The following is a 1,030-nucleotide window of genomic DNA, read 5'->3' as shown; positions in this document are numbered from 1 at the left end:
CACCTACAGTTTTGGGGGGGTTATAAAAACAAATCCAGCCCCACTTGTGGCTGCTGGAATGGGGGGAGATGGATGTGGGGGGGTAGAGGCCCTGCTTAATTAATGAGCTGTAATTAATGCCAGAGATACCAAGTCAAGATGCAGTTTTATTTACAGGGGCAGCCACAACCCACTCACGGGACACACAGACCTCACAAGGGCTCAGCTCCCCCTCGGGGGGGACACGCACAAACACTGGGGGAGGGGGGGGGGGAGGACACCGACCTGGGGGTGTCACAGGGCACGGTCTGAGCCCCCCAAGCCCTGTTAACACCCCTTGGACCCCAAATGGCAGCGCCTCTCCTGCAGCTGAAGGGGCTCAGGCTGCTCCCCCCACACCCCCAGCTCGCTGTGCCCCCCCAGGCAGTTTGGGGTGGTCCCCCGTGGTTTTGGGTGCCCACAGCCCCGTCCTCAAGCCCCGGGGCACGCGAAGGCCAGCTTGGCATGCTCCGGGGGCCAGACCCCCCAGCCCCAAAGCCACATCAGGAGGGACCACACGGGGGTCTCCATGCAGTGGGGGGCCTGCAGCGTTTTGAGGTGCCCAGGGCTCTGCGGGACCCCCCAGCCCAGCCTTTAGCAGCAGTTTGAAAACAATAGTGAATCCGGAGTCGAGAGCACCATAATTTGTGAGTCCCAGCGAGAGGATGAGCCACGGCACCAGGGTGGAGGGACAGACACAGCTCCCCCGGGGACATATGGCCAAAGGGGGGGTCAGCCAGCCATGGAGGGGGACAGCAGAGGGGATGGAGCCAACCCTGTCCCCAGCACAGCCCCTGCGATGGAGAACAGCTGCGGGAGGGGAGGGGAGCACAGGGCAGGGGGTGACCTGGATCCAGCCAGAGGGACCTGTCCCCCCCCGGCCCGCACAGCGGGGCGCTGGTCCCGGCCTCCCCAAACAGAAGTGGAGCCTGTGGGGCTGCAAACCCTGCCAGAGCTGTGGGGGGTTCCCACTGACTCCCCGACTGGAGCAGCAGCTCCCCTCGGCCCCGCC

This window comes from Corvus brachyrhynchos, unplaced genomic scaffold, assembly GCF_000691975.1.
Source record: "Corvus brachyrhynchos isolate BGI_N302 unplaced genomic scaffold, ASM69197v1 scaffold47, whole genome shotgun sequence".
In the NCBI taxonomy this organism is placed as follows: domain Eukaryota; kingdom Metazoa; phylum Chordata; class Aves; order Passeriformes; family Corvidae; genus Corvus; species Corvus brachyrhynchos.
The sequence above is the reverse complement of the archived record's forward strand: the minus strand, read 5'-3'. Positions refer to the sequence as shown.